The sequence below is a fragment of the Bidens hawaiensis genome, unplaced genomic scaffold (assembly GCF_021521415.1).
Source record: "Bidens hawaiensis isolate Kalapana, Puna unplaced genomic scaffold, B.hawaiensis_p1.1 tig00005195_1, whole genome shotgun sequence".
In the NCBI taxonomy this organism is placed as follows: domain Eukaryota; kingdom Viridiplantae; phylum Streptophyta; class Magnoliopsida; order Asterales; family Asteraceae; genus Bidens; species Bidens hawaiensis.
In genome coordinates this window covers 682181-708127 of record NW_027491335.1, presented here as the reverse complement: position 1 = coordinate 708127, position 25947 = coordinate 682181, and the positions used below count along the sequence as shown (strand labels likewise).

The window sequence follows — 25947 nt, the reverse complement described above, 5'->3', positions numbered from 1 at the left end:
ATATATTTTGAATTAGTTTCAAAGTAATTTTATATTATATAAATTCATTACACCTTTAAATGAGGTGCATTTAAACAAATTAAAGTTAGTCCCCACAATGATGTTTATGTGGTAAAGACATGAAAATTTATTGTGAAGATATGTGGATCAACCCCCCACCATCAAATAAGCTACGTGACACGTAATTTATCTCTTTTATGTTAATCACACGAACTGTCGATGTGCGACGTTCATTTTTATACACCATTTCTTTTTTCTCTTTTTAATTGTTTGCCATAGTTAAAACAACTAATGTATAAAGTAAATGCTCCATGTTTTATTAATTTAAATTGTTACATGTATTAATTATACAATTAAATCCTCACTACGTTATAGCCTTGTAGGCTAAAGCTAATACCGAGCTAATAAATACTTATTTCACTTGAACCGGTTGAAGTATAATTTTACACACAATATCCAAAATCAAGCTTGTTCGGGATACGGTGACCAAGAGCAAATGACTTCATTTATAAACATCTCAATATTCTTGTCCGATGAACCATCATCCATCACCGCCGCACGCGCCGCTGTCTTCAAACCGAACGCATTCTTCCTAATCTCCTCCGATCTCGGCCCACTCATAACCTCTTCCACACATCTTCCCACTTCCTCCCCATCAATAACACCTTCTGAACTCTTCTTCAGCTTCACACCAACCTTCCAAACATCGGTCACAAGCTTAGCGTTTGTAGGTTGGTCCGTCCATTGCGGACAAGCAATAACAGGCACACCCGCAGTAACACTTTCAATCAACGAGTTCCAACCAAAATGACTCAAGAAAGACCCTACTGATGGATGAGACAACACTTCTGTTTGTGGGCTCCAACTCACAATCAACCCTTGTTCCTTAATATCCTCCAGAAACCCTAGCTCCGGCAGTTCTTGATTATCCGACAGCCTTATCACCCATAAAAACGACCTTTTCGTGTTTTTAAGACCGGCCGTTATGTTCTCTATTTCTTTTTCGGACCAAAATAAGAGAGTTCTGAACGATATTTAAATAGTCGAAGATGGTTTTTGTTTGTTTAACCATTCAATGCAATTATTATTGTTATTAGATTTAAAAAGATCAAAACTAACATCATCTTCCTTACCTAATAGTGTTGCCGAAACTATTGGTCCTACCGGTCAAAACACGTTGCCGGTATTATTAATCGACACAATCACGTCGTTCTCGAGCTCCATGAACGAATTCCCCAGCACCCATTTCACCTTGTGCATGTTATGAAACACTTTCTTTAGTATAGTATCAAAGCTACGTAGTGTATTTGATGGAAGAACAAACGAAGGCAACTGGTCCGCGTGAAGAACGCGCAGTCCGGGCAATTTAACGCTTAAGTTCAGGTTACTTTCCGTTGGGAAATCATTGAGACGATTGTAATAATGATTGTATATTTGGTACAAGGTGGATGGTTGGATCCAGAGCAAGGCGTTGGGAACACCAACCTCAGCTGCCACATCAGATACCCACAGCACGAAAGGTGTATGGATGATGCATGCAAATTTAGTTGAGTGGGACCGGATTAAGGCCAAGAGGTTAGCGGGTCCAAACTTGTTTAGGGTATCCATGTAATAATCCCTATTAGCAATTCGGTTGTAGTCTATTGGTAGACCGTTAGAGAAGAACTTGAGGTGGACCCCGCCGATGGAGGCGGGGGCCGACGATATGTCTTTTTTGGTGGTGGCGAGAGTGACATGGAGGCCTTTGGAAACAAGATTTTTGCCTAGTCTTAGGATGGGGTTTATGTGGCCTTGAGCCGAAAGAGTAACCAGAAGAACATTTACGTGTTGTTGTTTAAGGTGGAGAAAGACTTGTGGTGATTGAGCAGAGGAAACGATTGGCATTTATAGACTGTCGTATAATGTCGTATAATGTTAGAAGTGTACAACTCAAATAGTTTGATGTCACTTTTCAAAGGATAATTTGAAATTGAGTTTGTTACCTATTTAAATTTGCTACAATTAATGTTGTCACTTACTCTTGTAGTAGAAAATATTTTTTAAAATAGGATAAAACTTAATGGTGAAATGATTTCTAGGTAAGAGAAAACATATATTAGGAAAGTAGTAGATTCGTCATTTGTAACACTGATATTTAGAAACTGGTCATAACATTAGAAAGTGTAATACCGCAAAGAAAAAGATTTAATACTAACATTTACTTATTGGTGAAAAAAATCTTTTTAATATTAAATTTTATATTTTTTTAAATACTGATATTTAGAAACATTAGAAAGTGTAATACCGCAAAGAAAAAGATTTAATACTAACATTTACTTATTGGTGAAAAAAATCTTTTTAATATTAAATTTTATATTTTTTTAAATACTGATATTTAGAAAACTAATAAATAATAAAAATAAAAAACGTATTTTAAAAACATTATTTGTTAAATACACTTTTTATTTGTTAAATAAGGTTATTTATAAAAGGTTATTATATATTTAGAAAATAAGTAAATACTAAAAAGAATAAAGTAAATAATAAAAAGAAAAGGGCGGATCTCCTACTTTCAAAGGACGGATCTCCTACTTTCCTAATACATGTTTTCTCTCTCCTAGAAAACCATTTCACCATTAAGTTTTATCCTATTTTGAAAAAAATTTCGTTGTAGTAGACTTGGTGGTATCCAAATTTTTTAATGTTTCATAAGAGAACATTTTAGAGGCACTAAACGAGTGCCCGCGCGATACAGCGGGAATACAGGCCTTAATAATCACGTAAGAGATTTTTGGGTGCTCATCGTTCCATTTGAAACCGTGGATTAAGAATTCTTATTTTAAACTCAATTTAGTAGCGAAGTACAAATGAAACTGAAATCTAACCATTGTTAATGGTTTGTTTTTGGTGGGTTTTAATTTTCAACGGTTTGGTTTCAGTTTTCGATGACAAAAAAACGGCTTGGCTCACGGCTTAGTTTAAAAATCAAAACCGGACCACAAACGCCTATACGTAAGATGTTATTTTTTTAACTAAAAACAAACTATGACAATATCATACTCAAATTAAAGAGAATTAAATACTCGTTTTTATGGTGCAATTTTTTTAAAAAAATATTAACGTATGAAAAAGTTATGGCCGTTTAAAAATCGTGGGGGGAATTTGGGTTAAAAGTGAAATTATAAATAATATATAGTTAAAAGATGGGGGATCAAAGTTGTAACTATTCTTTAAATTTCCAAATGTTGATTAAAATTGAGGGGGCATGGTTGTAAATAATTTAAAGAAATATGAAAGAAACATTAAATTTTGTGTTAGAATGTCTACTATGCCCCTATTTAAGGTTGTACTATGTGTTTGAAAAATTGTAAATTACTTAAAATTGAGTGTCTTAATTTGCCCATGGATGGTGCATTATATATAGTATAGATAATTAGGGGTTTCTTAGAGCGTACACAATGCCAACGATATCAAACGCGACACATAAATTAGTTGTTTTTTGACTAATCAACTTTCTATTTTTCCTACAAAGATCTTATACTGTGCGTTGTGGTTTATGCTAGGGCTGTTCACGAGCCGAACCGAACCGAGCGAATGCTTGCTTGTTGTTTGGCTCGTTTACAACCGAACCGAACCAAACGACTGAAATTCGAACCAAGTGAAAACCGAAACGAGCTAAAATCGAATCGAACATTTTTCGATCGAACATCGAGCGATTTCGAGCATTATTTATTTCTTTTTCACTTTAAAATTTTCAATAAGAAACAAGTTTGAAGGTTAGAAATTATATATTTTATAAATAAATTAGTAGTTTTTAAACAAACGTTTAATAGATTGCAAATTTTTATTTAAAGTAAGTTTGAAGTGAGATAAAATGATAATGTAAACTAACTTTTAGTATTCTAAAAACTTGAAACGAACAAATATAACTATAAAATTGACGGAATATGAAAAATTTAAAGGGGTTAAAAAAATTGTAAACTTATTTTTTATGTGTTTTGTCTATATATCTATATATTTGTTCATATATAATTATGTATAAAATAAATTAAAAATATTCGAGCCGAACCGAACCGAGCAGATCTTTGCTCGTTGCTTGGCTCGTTTGCAAACCGAACCGAGCAGAGCGGCTCGTTTACAATCGAGCGAAAAAACGAGCAAGTATTTTCCGAGCAATTTCTGAGCGAGCGGCGAGCGAGTTCGAGCGACGAGCGGTTTGGACGGCCCTAGTTTAAGCCAAAACCAGAATTCATTCTCTAATATTATTTTTTCTAGCGTTGATATCAATAGGCCACCTAAGCTTATTATGATTCAGATGAGCGAGAGAATTCAACGAGTTGTTTTTTATTATATCCTGTTTCGAAAATGTATCATCATCATCATCGTCGTCGTCGTCGTATTCAGTATATCCCACAATTGCAAAGTTATGGTAGGATCTGAGGAGGGTAAGATATAGACAGCCTTACCTCTACCCTTTAGTAATAGAGAGGCTGCTTTCGGTGAGACCCTCGACTCGATAGTAGTTTTGCATCAAGCCTATGACATAAGGCACATAACACTCAACCATTGGGACACCGCCGATTGGTGCATGTACCTTTGTCTTTCGGCTATCAACACCACCACATGATGCCTAATTAACCTTCCGCCACTTTTAATGTTATTTTCACGAGATTAGTAAAATAACGTCAAAATTAGGGCAATTTCACTTTTTCCCACCTGAGGATTCACACATACATGTATTATATGCGTGCAACGCAAGCAGTGCGATTGTTTCAAAAATGTATAATAACAATATAACTTAAAAGAAATAAAAAGAGTTAACTAAAAAGTATATAAACACAAATACATGACGACAATTACACATATAGAGTCCACGATGTATAATCTATGCCAATGAGATAAAGTAAAATACACGAGCGTTATCCCTTAAATATCGTTAACCTTAATCTTATATCTTCATAAATTCCTATCTTATACCATGTACTCAGAGAGATGCAACTCTAGCAAATATAAGCATTTGTAAAACATATTTAATAGTAAATTATTATATAATACAACGTATTATACGGGATTTATCAAATAATAAAAATAAATTAGATCCATTATTCTAATTGTGATTTTTAAAATACTTATAAATTAATTTAATGTAGATTTAATGGAAAAAATAAACGGGTGGTTGACAAAAAGTACTAAAATAGCATGGTTTTAATGGAAACTGTTTTGGTCAAAAATCTAATAAGGATAACGTGACCAAATTTGTATAGTGAGGTCTAGTGCTAGTATAACAATGGTGAGTATATAAACGAAATAAGGATGAACACCGTGATTTGTTGCGAGAAAAAAACCTTGATCTTGATCAGATCGTCGGCAAAAAACCTCGGTTGATAACAAATCGTCTATAACCAATTTATTAATATCAAAGATGTGTTACAAATGGAGTTTATGATCAAAGATTACAAATAATCTAAGTGTATGTGATCTGCCTTGAGTGTGTTTGCGAGAGAGAGAGTTCGTGAATGTAAGCAGTGAGTGAATGAAAGTGTGTGTGTGCGTGTATCTAGCCTTGATCATAACCTCAGTATATAATAAGAAAATTAACAACTAACTAATAAGGCCTATAAATCAGTCATCTTCCCACTATCTTCAACCACGACCTTTGACCACGTGCTTGACAAGTCCAATAGCGAGAATTCAGGTAGAACTAGTCTTGTTGCCGTTGCACCAACCTACACACAATAAACAATTGTTAATAATACCAACTACTGAGGATCCTTGATCCTGACAGCTCCGGAGCTTTTCATGAGGATAACTGATCCAGACTCATCACCAAAAATAACATATCCTCAGTACTTAATTATTTGTGGCTCAACAATTGCCCCCAATTTGACGGTTGATGATAAATTCACAGCTGCCAAATTGCTTTCAAATTTCAAAAAAGCTGTCAAAGAGATTAGGTGAAAAGACACAAATAGGGGTTAAATAAAAATTAAATAATTAACTTAGGGATCAAAGATAAAACCCGGATCCCTTTATATTCTCTCCATTCCGAAAGCTCCTTATCTTCAATCCTCTATATTTCAGGTAATCCTCTATCCCTTTCTTCCTTTTATATTCAGTATCGATCAAAGTCTACCGATAGTTGCTTTTCAAACTCGTCCAACCATATGGACGGAGATATGAAAAGTCAAGGGTTACTACAAAACCCTTAATCGGAAATATGCAAATTCACGGACCCCGAGATTGACCAAATAGCATCCTCTTTTCCTTCCAATACCGTATTCAGACCTTACGATTCCTCAACCCCAAGTGACATATCCTCAAATATATGGGTCTGTTTTCCGGCCTGTCCTTTCCTGCTTGGTTACTCCTATCCATTACCGGAATTTACCCAAAGATTCTTCACCCTTACCAGCATTAGCTATGTCCAAGCTATGCCTATGATCTGGCGAGCTCTATTTACCCTTGAGGAAATCATAGCTGACCACGACCTTGAGTTTGGACTCTCTGAACTGTCATACATATACTCTTTGTACACCCTTTGTACACCCACGGTTTCTGCTCAAATTCAAGCCTCACCAACCAATTCCGCTCGACAAGGTTACACAAAACGATTCTCATTGGATGAATAAGTTTTTCTTTGTCAAGCGAGATTCAATCCCAAACGGAAATACCCTTCCTACTAAGTGGATAAGGCGGGGTAGGGTTTCTGCATTTATTGTTGTTTCTTGATTAAGGTTGAACACTGATTTGCTTCATTTTTATGCAGTTGACAATTTCGCACATCTAGCCAAGCTTCCAGGAACCAAAGAGAGAGTAGCCGCATTTCTCGCATTGAGCCCAACATTTCGGACTTTCATGATCAGGATCCTTGATATGATTCAGAACTAAACAGTCAAACATCTCACCTCAAAGTTATATGTCAAGTAAGTATAAAGATAAGCATATTGGTTTTATATAGAAAAAATGAAAAACTTATCTGTTTGTTATGTTTTGAAGACATGCCTAAGTCAGCCAGCAAGCCTGTTGCCCAATTCTCTTTCGATGACATTGACCACTTGATTTCTCCGAAGATAGTCAAGAAAGAACCATCCAAGTCTGCTAGCCAAGAACCTAGCCCTCACACCGTGACCACCAGAGCTAAAGCTCATTCAGGGAAGAAGAGAAAGCTACCTGAACCCCAAGCTGAAATCCAAGAAGTTGAGAAGCAACTTCAATAAGCTACGTGACACATGATTTACCTCTCTTATGTTAATCACACGACCTGTCGGTGTGCGACGTGCACTTTTATACACCATTTCCTTTTTCTCTTTTTAATTGTTTGCCATAGTTAAAACAACTCATTTATAAAGTAAATGCTCATGTTTTATTAATTTAAATTGTTACATGTATTAATTATACATTTAAATCCTCACTACTTTATAGCCTCATAGGCTAAAACTAACACCGAGCTAATAAATACTTATTTCACATGAACCTGTTGAAGTAAAATTTTACATACAATATCCAAAATCAAGTTTGTTCAGGATATGATGACCAAGAGTAAATTATTTCATTTACAAACAACTGAATATTCTTGTCCGATGAACCACCATCCATCACCGCCGCACGCGCCGCTGTTTTCAAACCGAGCGCATTCTTCCTAAACTCCTCTGATCCCGGCCCACTCATAACCTCTTCCACACATCTTCCCACTTCCTCCCCATCAATAACACCTTCTGAACTCTTCTTCAGCTTCACACCAACCTTCCAAACATCGGTCACAAGCTTAGCGTTTGTAGGCTGATCCGTCCACTGTGGACAAGCAATAATAGGCACACCCGCAGTAACACTTTCGATCAACGAGTTCCAACCACAGTGACTCAAGAAACACCCGACTGATGGATGAGACAACACTTCTGTTTGTGGACTCCAACTCACAATCAACCCGTGCTCCTTAATCTCCTCCAAAAACCCTAGTTCCGGCAGTTCTTGATTATCCGGTAGCCTTATCACCCATAAAAACGGCCTTTTCGTGTTTTTAAGACCGACCGCTATGCTCTTTATTTCTTTTTCGGACCAAAATAAGAGAGTTCCGAAAGATATGTAAATAACCGAAGAAGGTTTTTGTTTGTTTAACCATTCCATGCAATTATTATTGTTATTAGATTTAAAAAGATCAAAACTAACATCATCTTCCTTACCTAATAGTGTTGCCGGAACTATTGGTCCTACCGGCCAAAACACGTTGCCGGTATTATTAATCGACATGATCACGTCTTTCTCGAGCTCCATGAATGAATTCCCGAGCACCCACTTCACCTTGTGCATGTTGTGGAACACTTTCTTTAGTATAGTATCAAAGCTACGTAGTGTATTTGATGGAAGAACAAACGAAGGCAACTCGTCAGTGTGAAGAACGGGCAGTCCGGGCAATTTAACGCTTAAATTCGGGTTACTCTCCGTTGGGAAATCATCGAGACGATTGTAATAACGATGGTATATTTGGTACAAGGTGGATGGTTGGATCCAGAGCATGGCGTTAGGAACACCAACCTCAACTGCCACATCAGATACCCACGGTATGAAAGGTGTATGGATGATGCATGCAAATTTAGTTGAGTGGGACCGGATTAAGGCTAATAGGTTAACGGGTCCAAACTTGTTTAGGGTATCCATGTAATAATCCCTATTAGCACTTCGGTTGTAGTCTATTGGTAGACCGTCAGAGAAGAACTCGAGGTGGACCCCACCGATGGAGTTCGGGACTGACGATATGTTTTTGAGGACATGGTTGGTGGTGGCGAGAGTGACATGGAGGCCTTTGGAAACAAGATTTTTGCCTAGTCTTAAGATGGGGTTTATGTGACCTTGAGCCGACAGAGTAACTAGAAGAACATTTATGTATTGCTTTTGTTCACAATAACCCATTGTGAGGTGGAGAAAGATTTGGGGGGTGATTTAGAGGAGGACACAAATGACAATTTATAGGCCGTCGTATACGTAAGAAGTGTACAACTCAAACAGTTTGATGTCACTTTTCAAAGATTAATTTGAAATTGAGTTTGTTACTTATATGATTTTGCTACAATTAATGTTGTCCTTTGCGGTTGTACTAGATTAGGTGGTATCCAAATTATTTAATGTTTATACGAGAACATTTTAGAAGCATATTTAGGGGTATCTAAGAGCGTACATGATGCTAAGGCTGAGGGGTGTGGAGCGCTAGCCTGGGTGCGTGAGCCCATCCGCTCGCGCCCCGGGGCACGAGCACCACACCACCGAGAGGGGCGCGAGAGGGGCGCGAGCATGGAAAAAGAGGCGGGCGCAAGGGTGATCGCGGCTGGGAATACGCCTGAAGGGAGCTTGGGAATGTTAAATATAGCCGTTGGGCTCATAATTGATTAAAAAAAAATATTCTGTTAAAAAAACAGTGCCGCCGGCGAGACTATCGGCCAAAGTCAAAGACGTCTTCAAACCCTAAAGAACAGTGCCGCCGGCGAGCTTCAATCTCGTCGGACCACCGTTGAACGCCCAAATCAGACTGCATTATTCTAGGGCTGTTCATCGGGTGACCAAAACCCTCTCCGGAGCCGGAGAAAGAACCGATTTGACCGGAAAAAGGAGATGGGTTAGTGTTAAATGGCGCCGGAGAAAGACTAAGCAAGGAAAAGACGTTAGATAAGCTCTGATCGGCGTCAATCGGAGATGGTAAATGAGTAAAATGAGAAAAATGATTGTTTTCCGATAAATACGGGCCGTCGGAACTAAACTCCGGCGGAAAAGACGGGAATGGAACGCCGTTTCCGGCGTAGTTCTGGTGGGTCGGAAATTGCATCATGTGGGTGTTTCTTCGATGGTCCATTAATGGGTTGAAATATGAAATAAGACAGTGGGTTTGTGAAATACGAGGTTTAGGGTTTTGGGATTTGAGGAACGTTTGTTGGTTGTTTGGGTGTGTGCTGATTTTGGGGGATTTGAGGAACCCTCTCCGGAGCCGTTGGGAATGTTAAAAAAATCCGCTGGAGCCCCTGCTCGCGCCCCTCCACACCAGGGCCAGGGGCGCGAGCGGGGGCTCCAACACCCATCTTATCTAGTTTCTCTCTCTGCCACACGTCACAATATTATTGGCTGGAGCCCCCACTCGCGCCCCCTCTCGCGCCCCCCACACCCCTCAGCCTAATGATTTCAAACACACACAAACACGACGCATTAATTAGTTGCTATTTGACTATTTCAGCTTTTTTATTCCTCCTACAAATTTTATACCTTGCATTGTGGTTCAAGCCACGGTCAGGATTCATTCTCTAATATTGTTTTATCTAGCGCTAATAATAATCAGCCACCTAAGCTTATTGTGATTCGAGTGAGCGGGGGATTCAGCGAGTTTCTTTTTATTTGTCTTTTTGTTTTGAAAATGTAAAATAACGATATAAATTAAAAGATAAAATAAAATGAGTTAACTAAAAAGTATCCCAGAATTATTTATAGAACATTTTCTTTATTAACTTAATAAAAATATTAAAATAAAAAATATTAAAAAAGTAGTAAAAAACAACAAACGTGTCCAATAAATCTCATAATTAACAAAAGTTGGTAGGGTATAGAAATGGTGAGATGTATGCAAATTTTACCTCTATCCATTATAATAGAAAAGGTGTTTCCAAAAGCGGCCCCCCCTCCAAAAAAAACACCCCCCCCCCCCCCCCCCCCAAATAAACAACATACAAACATATATAGATACCTATATTAAAACAAATGATGACAGAGCGATACTGTAAACTACAAATTAAAACATATACACACAAATACATGCAGACAATTACAAATATATAGTCCAAATAAGATGTAGTATAAACTAAGCCATGAGACAAAGATAAGATACCAAAGTGTCATCCCTTGAATATCATTAACCTTAATCATATGTCTTCATGAAATCCTATCATGAATTATGCTATTATCTCATGTAAACATTTTTTTTACTCTTTAAGATATACAATATGTTTCAGCCTTAAGACAGACAACATGTATGTATATTCAGAGTATGTTTGGCAGTTAAACACATTCACATTTATAATCAGTTAGTGAACCTGCTTAAAGATTTAACAAGGATTAATGTATTCACATTTATGTTCGGTCGGTGAATCTTTTCAAAGGTTTTGGAAAGGTTAGCGTATTCATCTCTTAGATGTGTTTGGGTGAACTTGTTCTAATAACATTCCTGCTTTGGATGTTTAACCAATCATAAATATTTGCATAAATACATGGATCATCTGCTGATTCAGGTGCAGACCATACTGGGGGTGAGTGGGTACTGGTACCGTACCGATTTCCCCAAAATCTTGGTGTCGGTACTTCAATTTGGTACCGGTATGGTATCGGTATTGAAGGAAAAATTATAGAAGTACTAGTAACTAGTTTTGAGTTTTTGGTACCGGTACCGAATCGGTATAAGTACCCGTTTTGCTCATCCCTAGACCATACTTGTCTGATTTTATCGTTTCAAACCTCGTTTATAATTTATGGTTGGGTTAATAGGTTCAAAAACTTAATTTGCATTAAAGTATTAATTTTATGTTTATGCGGACCGTATAGTAATGATACGGTTCGTATAAACTATGTTTGACTGAACCTTTTGATATGACGGGATGTCAATTAGATTAGACGGTTCGTTGGTTAGTTTTAATGAGACGGGTCGTATTATGTTGAGACTGTTCATATATGTCTTTGACAGGCTGCCTAACTTTTGACCCTTGACATGTATGAAAACCATCTGCGAAGCACCGTATGAATGGTTAGACGGTCCGCTAAATCTTCTGCACGTACTTGCCATTTATGTAAAAATCGAGTTTAAACATCAAACCAATATCCGTTTATGTATTCTAAGACCTTATACATGCTTAAAACACTTTTATGACTTTTGTATCATAAGTTTACTGAGGTCTAATCGATACTAGCTTGAATACTCGTTTAATCATAAGAATGAACTTTAAACGAATCTCAGATGCCACTACCTTACTTCTGAGATATTATACGTACAATCTAGTAACAACTTGCAATGCTTCTAACATCTTTGGAGCATATGATCAGAGCCTATACTTGACTAGTACACCTTAATTCTTTGACTTGTATATGCATCTAAAACACCAAAACAAAGCCTTTGTTTGATCTGTAGTGTTTGTTATGACTTTTGATTTTGGATACATGTCATGGATGCGTTATGGACAATATTAATAGGCCAATGCCGAATAATGAATCACAAATTGAGTTCTGCCACATTTTGATCGAGTTTGATAACTCTTGCTGCCAGGGGCGGTTAAACGAACCGTATGAAGATGAGATGGTCCGTCTCATTGTTAACTTGATGATTAAGATTGGCCTTATATAGACCGTCTAAGAATTGTAGGCGGATGTGACAGTCCGTCTTAAGAGATTTCTTCTTATCCGGGTCACCTTTATACGGAACGTCTGAAATATTAGACAGTCCATCTAATCATATTTTTGCCTAATTACAAATTAGGTCTTGAACTTTAACTTTGCTTAATTACAATTGGGCCCTTCAACTTTAAAGTTGGCAATATTTGCATGAAATTTTTGGGATGCTACAAATGTGAATATGCAACTTGCAAACTGTCATCATGCAACTACCCCACATTCCCACTTACAACGGTCATTTGGCCTCGCTACCATTGTCACGACTTGACGCTAGCGCCCTCACTCACGCCACCCCGTTTTGGTATTTGCGACCACGTTGGCAGCGAGGGGCCAACGCTCTTAGTAACTCATCACAACTGACAATTTTAACTATAATTTCAATGTTATATTTTTCTTTTCAAAAAATCCTTTCATTTTCACATTATCAACTTTTATTACATTTATTTTTATCTGCAAATTATTTTTTTATATTAAACTCTCTCTTTTAAACTTGTATTATTTAAATATAAGAACATACATATATAAATATGTTTTGTAAATAAAAACGTTTGTAATAAACTATATTTTGAAAGGACCCCCTTTTTTAAATGGTTAAAAGAAAATATATGAAAATATGCTTAACCAAAAAATAAAAATAAAAAACCCATTTAACCAAAAATCTGGTCACGAGTCACGACTTCAAAAGTTCGGCTAACTAAAAAACGACCAAATTTTCCTTCAACAAATGATAAGTGATAACTGAATTAGTCGAAACATATTAACTATAATTTCTTGATATAGGAAGTGTCAGTTATTGTTATACTGTATTAATTAAGTCTAAAACCGAACGGCACGAGCTCACCCGATCGAAGTCATCAAACTAGTAACTCTAAATATATTTTGTCTATTTTCATTATCAAAGCTAAATATACATAACTGAACATCACAAGTCTCAACGTCCCCTATTTCGTAACTATATAATAGTTACATTAAAATTATAATTAACAGAGAAGTGAGAAAAAAATAGGTACATATCGTTTTATTCGTCTTTGGAATCTTTGGACGGCTTTTTATATTTTTCATTTTACTGTTGATCAGTTCTTCATGTAAGTAATATAAAACATGATAAATATTAAACCTATTAACCTGTTACAGCATGGAGAATAGTAATCGCAGCAGAGTATGAGATAGTTGACATGTTTGTCATCTTGGTCGAGTTCCCCTTTATGATGTATAGTTAAGGATGGTTAGGGTTCTTGAGAGGAACCCGGTTTAGAAGAGAGAGGAGACACATGATTTTCTTATGTGTATGTGATTAGGTTATGATGTTAATATTTATCTCTCTTTATATACATCCAAGGGGAAACCTTTTATTAACTAATTATAGGTAATATGGCCCATCAGCAATTACCAAACTAATATATAATAAGGTATAGTTAATATTTTGATCTATTATAATATAAATGATTATAATGGCCATATAAAAATATATATTACTATATATCATTCTTACATTCTCCCACTTGGCCGAGTAATCATTTATTATGAGTATTAGATAAGCCTGATCAGGAGTTAACACTCATTTTAGCTTTATACTTAAACTGGAGCAGAGAAATACAATCATTGAATTGAACATTAGCTCAAGACCCCCATTAATCATACTGCAGTCCTTATTTAAAACCTAAGTAGTTATGATCCAAGTAAGCCCTTCAGAACGTTTGATTTGTATATTAATTCGTCTATATGTCATTATGCATGCAGAACATATTAAGAGACGTACAAAATCAAAACTGGTGAGGAAATTTAATAGTTAATCATTCATAGTACGATATGCAGTTGTACGTGGTCATTAATAAACCCCTCATGATTATAAGCGCTTTCATAATACTTATGGGTAATAGACCTTTAGTTATAGGATCCTTAAGCATATCATGAATGTATTAGATATGAAAATTTAGATTCCTCAATTCGTTCATAAACGAATAATTAATTTCATATCAAAATTTAATCCAACTCCTATCAAACTGTTACTGTTTGAGAAAACATAGTAGCTGACGTTATCACAATTAGTCTTTAATATATAAGTTATTTTGAGTTTAATAAAACTTATGAGTCCACTAATAAATATTCAACAACATTTATTGACAACAACGTTGTAATTAATCAACATATTATGTTGTTGTGACTTAGGTTGTTGTTATAAGTTCATTATGACTCCTCCATGAGATAGATTTATCTACTGACATAAGAATATATCCCGAAACTTACATTTTCTTATCTCTGAACATGACAAAGTTTAGAGTAATATACCAGTTTGAATTCTCACTTCTTCTTTTAAATTATAGTCTTCGTTTCTTTTAAAGATATTTTAATACTCTTTTAGATATTTCACATTAATCTAGGCATATCTAGTGTGTTACAATTTTGAGAAATATCTGAACGAGTATAGACTTGAACCTACATAAAGCTTCTACTTAATGAAGCATAAGGTAATAATCTCAATGATCCTATTATCCTCTAAATAGAGCAATATTGTTTGTTACATGTGTAAGGACCCATTTAAGATAAAACTTATAGAACAAAACTAATGTCCCTTTTGGTCTATCTCAGAATGTTATGATATCTATTATGTAAGGGATATCTTTGAGATATTTCATATCAAAGTGTGTGAACAATGCTTTGACTTATGTAACATATACTTGTCAGAAGAATGTCATCTATATAAGGACAAGTTTGTTTTTAGTTGCTCCCACTCATCTTGAGGTAAGTACATTAATCCACTTGGCTTTTGATGAAAATAATTGTATAAATATTTCATCAAATTTTGGTGTTTGCATTAACCCATATATGGATTTTATTGATTTATAGACTAAATGTTCATTAACCTTCAGTTTATAACATTTAGGTTGTTTTATGAGCATGTAGATATGTAAGTCAGTTATTAGGGAAAGTTGTTTTAATGTTCTTCTAACGTAGCTCTTTAACTATTATAAGCTACTTGAACAGTGATGATCCTTAAAGAAATGTTTTATAATATAGGTTATAAGATTCTTTGATGATTTATTCCTTTTTGAATCTAACCTTTAATAATCAATTATGCTTCTTAGTGTCTTAATGTTTGTGTTAGGATTTAGTTTAGTTATGAACACCTTTAGGTGATTCAACCAAATCTCAAAACGTTAGCGACTTATGGAGTCAGTTATGATTGATGATAATAGTTTAATTATAAGGGGTATGATCATTAAACTTTCCAACATCCAATTCAACTTTAGTTAGGGAGGTTACATAAGCATCAAATTTAGTAGGTTTTAAAACCTAGATGGCCTCCTAAGTTGATTATTGGGTAATTTTAAAAGTTTCAGTTTTATGGATTATCTCTTAGTTAGGTTGCTATCATTTTCAGGATTCTAAGTGTGTAATATTTGGCGCAGTATGGTGTATAAGAGGTGTAATTGGAGTAAAATTTAATATCTCTCTTCCCCCCGCCTATTGTACTTCTAACAAGTCATTATAAAGACTTTTACTGCTCCCACTGACCTTAGAAACCTTTAGGAAATTAGCATACTTAGGGTCAGTATTTAAAGACCAATAGATTCTAACAGAGAAACAAGTTAATAATATAAGTTGTTGTAGTTTCTCTTGGTGAGGATTAATTTAGTAAGAAATCTGAATTTGTCCACGTTTAAGCAACAATGAAACTTTTGTAAGAGTAGTAGTAAATTCTAAAGAGATAAGTTTTGATGGAATAGTGTTATGATGGAGCAGTGTCTTATACAAGAGGTGTATTTGAGATAATATCAAGTTTTCACTCCCCCGTCTCTTGCAAATCTTGTAAGTTATGATTGAGACACTTAAGGCTCCCACTTATCTTTAATATCTCTAGGAAAAATACAAGAGAAGTTTCAATGATGTACATGACGTGGGAATCTGTCATATATATGTTAGACTTGATTTGATTACATTAACGTCCAGATGTCATAATAAACTTAAAGGACATATTTAGAAGAAATCGTATTAAGTATATATGAACGGATCTCTTTAAGACCGCGGACTATAGAATACTGATTAAATACAAGTAAATAGCATTTTAAATGAGAAAAGAATTATGTCTGAATATTCCGTTTTAGTTTCACGAATGTCAGTGAAATATAACTTATGGTGGACCCATACTTATTCCTTAATCAAAGTAATGTTTAGGGCATTTAACACATGATTTAAAATCACTAAGAATGAGATTATATGAAAAATCACCCTCATCAACCATGTCATGATTTCTCATGAAATTTGGTTTTAATAGATGAATAATATAGGTCTCATTTGTCTTTCGTTAAATTTTTATTTGCATTATAACAAAAGTTGTGAAAGTATACATTATCATCTAGTTCTATTTTATAAATGTTTCAATCCAGATATTGATAACAAATAATATAAGAGTTTAAGGTAAGAGTGACTTTATGTTGGCTATGCAAACCTTATAACTGTCATAATGTAACTTAAGTATTGATACTAAATTCTGATTAATCTTCAGAATATTTAAGGTATCATAAAGTGTAATTAAAAGACAATTTATCATGGTTCTAATAACCTTAACATTTAAATTTGTCACTAACACTCATGTTAGTTATTTGTTGATTTCGGGTAAACATATAGAACTAGACTCAACAAATCATGTGTTAATGGGAATATTAGGATTAGCAGACTTATATATCATTATTATACAACTATCAATTTTAGCCAGTTGTTCTTTTGAATTATGGATAGTCTTGTAATGTCTATGCCTAATCTAATGGCATATTTTGGCAATGAGACTTCTCCTTATAGAACTTAAAGCTGGAAGTAATACTTGTATTTTGTCTATGAACCTTAGAATAATCCTCTTTTAGGTTTTAGTGGTAGTGAGTTGAATAACATCTTATTTTCCAGTACCGGATGCTTCTTTTCTTGTATATATGTGTAAGGCCCCGTTACCGGTAACCCTACTTTCGTGTTGGATTTACTCATAAACACAGTTCTAAATATCAGAGTTAATTAAAAACTTTACGCGGAATATAAAACTTTCATAAAACATTACATATCGATTCATAATCATGTCTTAAAACATTCCTCTTGTCTTTCAAAATCAAAACATAACTTATAAAACATATCAGATCTTCAGATGCCAGGCTTTAGTCTTCTGCCATGTGTCCTCCACTCAAGCCAGCTGTCTCAACCTACTCACCTGCGTGCATACTAAACGTCAGCTACGCTGAGTGAGTTCTAGTTAATCATACAATACCATACAATACCTTATTACATACATACGTACTTAACCTCATAACTTTCTTTCATACACACATAAGTACTCATGCCTTCATTCTTACTTACATACTTTCTTTCTTACTTACATACTTTCTTTACATTCATAATCATACGTTTTAAAGAGCCTTTCGCCCTATAACCTCACAGATATTATAAGGGTCTGGTCCCTAACATCACAGATATTATAAGGGTCTGGTCCCTAACATCACAGATATTATAAGGGTCTGGTCCCTAACATCACAGATATTATTAGGGTCTGGTCCCTAACATCACAGATATTATTAGGGTCTGGTCCCTAACATCACAGATATTATTAGGGTCTGGTCCCTTGTTTTCGAATATTAGTAGGGTTCGATTCCCTCTTCGTTACCATACAACCATACATCATACCTCGAGTATTATTAGGGCTCGGTACCCTTTTCGTAACCATACAACCATACAACCGTCATTTCCTTCTTTTATTAACTTTATTACGTTCATACACATAAACATACATATCATACTTGCCATATTTATAACGTTACAACCTGACAGTACGTGCAATATCCGAAGATCGTTCACGTACCATCAAGCAATCATTCGTACATATCACATATATCGCATATGGCTTTATAACGTTACAACCTGACAGTACGTGCAATATCCGAAGATCGTTCACGAACCATCAAGCAATCATTCATACATATCACATATATCACATATGGCATACACTTATCACTTAGGATAAATGTATTAACAACACATCAAGTATGCACACAGCCCCGAAAACATAACAAGGAATGGGGCTAGAAACTCACCTGGATCCTGTTACGCTCGCCGTTGATCGTAATTCCTTTCTTTAACTGGGCTCGGCTAACTGTATAATATTTACACATATCAATTAACTACTACTTCTCGTTTTGTATTTCTATCTATATATGACCCACAACGAACGGGGGTCCGGGGGCAGCGCCCCTGGCAGCGGGGTTCTAGGGGCGGCAGCCCCTAGCGGGGTCCAAGGGGCAGAGCCCCTGGCTGGGGTTAAGCTGCCAGGTCAGCTTGGAAAAAATTTTATTTTCGATAACTGCCTTACCACATTTTCCATCAGGTTTTTAATTTATTTTAATAATCGAACTTCACTTCAGGCGAAGTTAAACCTTAGGCGAACTTGGCTTCAGGCGAAGTTAAACCTTAGGCGAACTTGGCTTCAGGCGAAGTTAAACCTTAGGCGAACTTGGCTTCAGGCGAAGTTAAACCTTAGGCGAACTTGGCTTCAGGCGAAGTTAAACCTTAGGCGAACTTGGCTTCAGGCGAAGTTAAACCTTAGGCGAACTTGGCTTCAGGCGAAGTTAAACCTTAGGCGAACTTGGCTTCAGGCGAAGTTATACCTTAGGCGAACTTGGCCGTAGGCGAAGTTATCCTTAGGCGAACTTGGCCGTAGGCGAAGTTATCCTTAGGCGAAGTTACGCTTGAAGGCGAAGTTACGCTTGAAGGCGAAGTTCATCAGGCGAACTTAATCTTGCAGGCGAAGTTATCGCGCTGCAGATCTGTTTGCCCATAACTCCTTCGTTTCTTAGCCAAATAACTCGATTTTGGTACCCACGGAATCGTATGATCGGCGCCTACAAATCCCAACCATCAAATCGGCCTAAAATCGACGTTTTAGGGGTCCGATTTGGGCAGTTTGGGTTTCGGGTCCGGTTGACCCATCAAATCCTAACCATTTTCAGTAATATTAGCTTTGCGGGATTAGTTCTTACCTTTCCAACTCAGATCTACCAGCAAAATCTCGGGTCTCGACTTCGGATCTCGGTCGGTTATGTGTGTGTTTTTGAGTGTGTAAAAGAGAAAGATGGAAATAAAATGATATCTTGGGCTTGGGATGGGTATTTATATCTCTCAAGCCCACGGACCCAAGGCCCATTCTCATTTAACCCATCTTACGTAATCTAAGCCCATGACCCGTTCCTTACTCGACATTAAATAACTAAAACGTGAAATCACTAAACATAACTTTCTTTATTCAACATTATAAATTTTAGGATGTTACAATATGTTGTTAATCAACACATTCATTTTCCTTTGGTACTTTTGAGTATTATAGTTGATTTTTAAGGCACCAAATTGTACTATTGAAAATTTGAGTATGCAATGTACTAGAATATTGTACTTAATATCATGTGTGAGCCCTTAATTTTATGGGTCATGATTGTACATTATGATATGTAAGGCCCCGTTACCGGTAGCCCTACTTTCGTGTTGGATTTACTCATAAACGCAGTTCTAAATATCAGAGTTAATTAAAACATTTGCGGAACATTAAAAACATTCAAACCATTACATTCCATAACCATAATTATTTTCTTATCGAGAATTCATAGTCATTTAAAAACAAAACATAGTCTTTTAAAATAAAACATCATAGCAAAATCTTCAGATGCCAGCTTCGTCCAACTCTGCCATGTGTCCTGCTCAAGCTACCTGCCTCATTTTACTCACCTGCGTGCATACTAAAAGTCAACTACGCTGAGTGAGTTCTAGTTAATCACATACTCATGCAATACCTTCTTACATTTCATACTTAACCTCTTAACTTTCTTTCATACACACATAAGTGTATATACTTTCATTCTTACCTTCATACTTTCTTTACATACATAATCAGACGTTTTAAAGAGTCTTTCGCCCTATAACCTCACATATATTATAAGGGTCTGGTCCCTGACATCACAGATATTATAAGGGTCTGGTCCCTGACATCACAGATATTATAAGGGTCTGGTCCCTGACATCACAGATATTATTAGGGTCTGGTCCCTAACATCACAGATATTATTAGGGCCTGGTCCCTAACATCACAGATATTATTAGGGTCTTGTCCCTAACATCACAAATATTATTAGGGTTCGGTCCCTAACATTACAGATATTATTAGGGTCTGGTCCCTTTGTTTCGTGCAACTGTACCGTACCTGTTCATACATACTTTCCTTGACAATACGTGCAATCTCCGAAGAGCGTTCACGTACCATCATCATAACATACATACATTATGCATACATCATATATTCATACATACATCATATCTTTCGTCATACTTATCAATCATATCTTAACAACCACCTGACGGTACATGCAATATCCGAAGATCGTTCACGCACCGTCAAACAATCATCATGCATAAATCATACAAGACATACACTTACCACTTAAGATAAGTGTATTAACTATCACATCGAGTATGCACACAGCCCCGAAAACATAACAAGGAAGTGGGGCTAGAAACTCACCTGAATCCTGTTACGCTCTCCGTTAATCGTTATTCCCTTCTTGAGCTGTGCACGGCTAACTGTATAATATTTACATGTATCAATTAACTACTACTACTACTCATGTAGTATTTCTATCTTATATAACCCACAACGAACGGGGGTCCGGGGGCAGCGCCCCTGGCAGCTGGGTTCTAGGGGCGGCAGCCCCTAGCAGGGTCCAAGGGGCAGAGCCCCTGGCTGGGGTCGAGCTGCCAGGTCAGCTTGGAAAAATTTTATTTCCATTAACTGTCTTAAAACATTTTTCATTAGGTTTTTAATTTATTTTCTAATTTGCTAACTCCAGCGAACTTATCATTAAGCGAACTTAACAATAAGCGAACTTAACATTAAGCGAACTTACTGTAAGCGAACTTAGTGTTAAGCGAACTTAACATTAAGCGAACTTACTGTAAGCGACCTTAGTGTTAAGCGAACTTAACATTAAGCGAAGTTAAGCATTCAGCGAACTTAACTCAGGCGAAGTTAGCATTGAACGAACTTATCACCAGGCGAAGTTATGGCTTGGCGAACTTAACATTAAACGAACTTAAGCATAGGCGAAGTTAGTGATCGGCGAAGTTAAGCTTGCAGGCGAAGTTAAGCTTGCAGGCGAAGTTGCCCAGCTGCCGTCTCTGTTCAATCTTAATCACTAAAATCACCCTTATTTCATCGAGAATTTCTTGGATATTACGTTAACTAACTCCGCGATCATTCCCATGGCCTAGTTCGGGTAAAACTTAGCCCGTAAAGACATAAAGTTTGGACCTTTATGGTAAAAACGTTCAATACTACGTAAACTTTAAAGGTCAAGAACATACCTTTTGTGCTCGTTCGATCTTGGTTAGCTTGTTTATGCACTCTAGATCTCGTGTAATAAAGATCTAATACCAACTAACGTTTACTCTCTCTCGGATCTTGCTCGTTTCTCCCTCTCGGCCGCCGGCCGTATATGGTGTGTGTGTGTGTGTTTGGAGTGTGTAGAGATTAAGATGGAATGAAATGAGGTTTAGGGTTTTATGGTGGTTTAGGAGGATATTTATATTTCCCAAGTCCCATGGACCTAAAGCCCATTACCCTTTAATCCATCTGATTTAATCCAAGTCCATGATCTTTCCTCATTAGACGTTAATTAGTAACATTAAACGCACGACAATTTAACGCAACATTCTCTATTTATTATTGGAATATTTAGGATGTTACATGATATATTCAATAATACCATCTAACCTTATAGTTAGAATTCTTAAGGAGTGCATGAATCTTGGGAGTTATTTTGATTAGTCTTAGGAAAAACTAAATCTATAATAACTCTAGTGATAGCATTTATTTATATAAGTTCTTGATTATCATTATCGTAATAGATATTATGATTGACTCATTCCATTTGTTAGGCTCTAGTTTTCAATTGTTATTAGAAAGAGCAGTACGATAGTCATATCATGTCTTAATGGATAATTAAAATTGAGAAGAGCTAAATGTTATTAAAACTCTTTATGAGACAAAATTCAATTGTGTTTTGAGATTAGAGTGGATGATTTGGATGAGATAGCTATTTATAGAAGAAAATTATACTGAGTAATGTTATGGGATATTAAGATAATACATATTAAAATTTATGATCATTAGGTTAATGAAGGATCTGATGTGAGGATCATTATATTTTATTGAAGATGTGATATGTCTATTATTAACATCAAACTAATAGACTATAATTAAAAGTTCTACTTAAACAAAAAGTAAATCACCTTTGGACAGAATTAAATTTTATTTAAGTACGTGTGCAAAATAATTGTAACACATCACCTTTGGGCAGAAGTGAGACAATTATTTTAATTATGCACATGCTAGTTTTGCTGAATAAAAATGTAACACATCACCTTTGGACAGAAGTAAGACATTTATATTATGTAAGGCAAAAGCTTCAGTTAGACTTGAATGATATGGTAAATGTAACTCATCTCATTTTGACATAAGTGATACAACAGAAGTTCATTCAAGTTAAGCCTTTATGTTTTGTAAAATTTTATAATATTTAAGTATTTACAAAACATTTTAATTACTTAATAGCAAACAGTTTACGGGTATTAGTTCTCGGGAAATATGAGTTTTTGAAAACTTAGGTTTTCGAGAAAACATTAGTTTCCGACTTTGTGGGTTTTCAGGATTTTTGAAGTCTCGAGAAAACAATTTCCGGGGATTTGGAAACAATAAGTTTCCCAAATTTAAATCCCACAAAAAACTTGTGAATTTTTTTTATTAGTTCCCGCGAACAATTATAATTCGTAAGTCCTGTTTTGTGACCCGTAATCCATGAACAATGAAAACCCACAAACTATTATAAGCCATAAAATTTGGTCCAAATTCTAATGGGTAGATTTTAACTCCAGGATTTAGTTAGTTTCAAAATATATCTTTTATTAATTACTAGATAACGAAATATCTTGAAGATAAAGTTTAGTTAATAATTTAGAAATACATAGCATAATGTGAACTCTAAATCAATATGTTAATATTTTCAAAAATCTTTATTAATACTGTATTATGAATTGATGTACACAGTATATATTTAAATAATGGGATATGCTAATAATTTTAAATATTTTATCGATGGAAGCTAAATCACCATAAAGTTATATTCATACTAAAATACTAATTCAATACCAAATTAATATTAGATATTTTAAACAAATGGTGCTAAAACTAAAATTCTTATTGAACATAAAAGTGAATATGTGAAATTATGGTCATCATAACACGGCTAAGAGATGTCCAAAATATGTAATCAAATTGAATATTTAGTTTTCATAATATCATAATTTTTCAAGTTGCACAAAATAAGGTTTATCAAGTTTTTTAGTTCATGTCATATGATTTAGATCCAGATTTAGAGAAAACATAAAGAAATGATTAATCAACATCACTCTGATGCCACATGTTGATCAGTTCTTCATGTAAGTAATATAAAACATGATAAATATTAAACCTATTAACCTGTTACAGCATGGAGAATAGTAATCGCAGCAGAGTATGAGATAGTTGACATGTTTGTCATCTTGGTCGAGTTCCCCTTTATGATGTATAGTTAAAGATGGTTAGGGTTCTTGAAAGGAACCCGGTTTAGAAGAGAGAGGAGACACATGATTTTCTTATGTGTATGTGATTAGGTTATGATGTTAATATTTATCTCTCTTTATATACACCCAAGGGGAAACCCTTCATTAACTAATTATAGGTAATATGGCCCATCAACAATTACCAAACTAATATATAATAAGATATAGTTATCTATTATAATATAAATGATTATAATGGTCATATATAAATATATATTACTATATATTATTCTTACATTTACAACAAATTATATAAATAATTTCTATGCAGTAAATAAAATGGAGTCGTTATGATTCAATTTTTTTCCCTCTAAAAAAGTTACCAACTTTCCTGTTCGATGTAATTTATTTTTCATTTAATAGTTAAATGTCATTTTTGTACTTTTCAATTAGGCAACTTTAATAACGTTTTAAAATTTATTGTAAATGACTACTTCACTTTTCTAAACCTGCCATTTAAGAACTTTTTTAACCCTGTCTATTTTGTTCGTTAAGACAGAAGTAAATTGGGTAATTTCGCTTATTTTATTTATTTTCTCTTTTAAGCTAAGTGTCATTTTTATATATGTGGTTTCTTTAGTTATGCAATTTTATTACATTTTTTAAATTTATTGCAACTGAATACTTGGGTTAGTTTTGAATACATATAATAACCAAGAGAGAGACCCTACACATTACAATAAAAAGATAACCTCTAACCCTAAATGAACAGATTCTTCCCCTCCCCTCTCCTTCCTTCCCGCGCACGCGCGCTTGTCGATCCTTCAAACCCTAACCATTGTTCATCTTCAAATTCAGTGAATTACAATATGGTGCTTTGCCCATGTGGTTCGTCAACCGTTGTTCATCTACATGTTCGATTTATGTTATATTGAGAGGTGTGAAGCTATGAGATTGTTATTTGGCTTGATTCTTCAATGTGTCAAAAAGCTATTGTTATCATACCCGAACTTTTGAAAAGAAAAAAAATCAACGCACATAAAGAAAATGGAAGAAAAATTGCCAATATGAACTCAGATCTTGAGCTACTGAAGTAGATTGGCAATAAAGAACAAAATGCAAAAAAAAAATATGCTATGCCAAAAACATGGTTGTTTTTCATCTTTTATCATGTATTACAGTTAACTTTTAATTTTAATATGTAATGTCTCTTTTGGACTGTCTATATATCCAAAAGTAATAAAGTAATCAGTTGCAATAACTAGTATGAAAATTACACTAACTCAAACGAAAAAATAAATGAAATTACCAATTTACCACTAACTTAACGGAAGAATAAACGGGGCTAAAAAATGGCAAGTTTCAGAAAAGTGAGGTAATCATTTGCAATGAATTCAAAAACGGTACTAAATTTACGTAATTGAACAAACCATGGGTACTAAAATAGTAAAATGACACTTAACTCATGGGATTTAAATGCCCGTTAGATATCACAAAGCATGGCAGCAAAAACATAATTATGTTATTTCTGATTTCAAACATCTGAGCCATCAAATAGCATATAATGGTTATATTTTCAATCTTTTATCGGCTCTTCTTGTGTAATCTAACCTGACTAATCTCCTATAAAACAATCTTGAAAATATGTCTCAGTTCTTCTTGTTTGATTTAATCTAACTGATCTCCTATAAAGCAGTTTTGAAAATACGTCAGCGATGTGATGTTGACCGACACCAAGACATTTTTAAACTATCGATAAAACACAAATATAGTTTTCTGTATAACTCAGCAGGGCAGCTTCTCTTCCCCTGGGGCATGTCACTAAAATGCACACACAAGTCCACAATATCTTCGGGTGCTATGCCCATTGGAGATACGTTTTGAGACCGGCGTATAGTATGCCTGCTACTTGTCAACTAAGTTTAGATCCAGATACAT

At 35.1% G+C, this 25947-nt stretch overlaps 2 pseudogenes; both read right to left on the bottom strand.

Annotated features, from left to right (window-relative positions):
• Positions 1–405: 405 nt before the first annotated feature.
• LOC143629362 (UDP-glycosyltransferase 84B2 pseudogene) lies at positions 406–1884 on the bottom strand (annotated as a pseudogene).
• Positions 1885–7473: 5589 nt separating this feature from the next.
• LOC143629413 (UDP-glycosyltransferase 84B1 pseudogene) lies at positions 7474–8975 on the bottom strand (annotated as a pseudogene).
• Positions 8976–25947: the final 16972 nt, after the last annotated feature.